Genomic DNA, 529 nt, shown 5'->3' with positions numbered 1-529 from the left:
CTCAATTTTGTTTTTTTTTTTTTTTGTTTTTTTTTTTTTTTTTTTTTTGGTTTTTCGAGACAGGGTTTCCCTGTAGTTTCTAGAGCCTGTCCTGGAGCTAGCTCTTGTAGACCAGGCTGGCCTCGAACTCAGAGATCCGCCTGCCTCTGCCTCCCGAGTGCTGGGATTAAAGGCGTGCGCCACCACCGCCCGGCCTCAATTTTGTTTTAACCCAGCGGTCCACTGTCAGACTAGAATCCGCCAGTTATTCGGTTTCATGTGCTGACAGAGCCTTCTGTTGTGGGTTACAGCACTGAAGCAAGTTTTGTAGCCTTTGATACTGAAAACGAGATGTACAAAATAGTGTCCAGAGATAGGTAAAGATTGTGCCTTCTTTTTAGCAGTCATGAAACATTCCTGGTTTTCCCATTACGATATAGAGGAAGCCTGTATTCTGTTTCTATCCCAGGGGAAGATAACCTGCAGTTATTACATGGTCTAAAGTTGCTGGCCATACCTATTACATGGTAATATCTATATTTCTGCTGTC

This window comes from Arvicola amphibius, chromosome 7 (genome assembly GCF_903992535.2).
Source record: "Arvicola amphibius chromosome 7, mArvAmp1.2, whole genome shotgun sequence".
Taxonomy (NCBI): Eukaryota; Metazoa; Chordata; class Mammalia; order Rodentia; family Cricetidae; genus Arvicola; species Arvicola amphibius.
The sequence above is the reverse complement of the archived record's forward strand: the minus strand, read 5'-3'. Positions refer to the sequence as shown.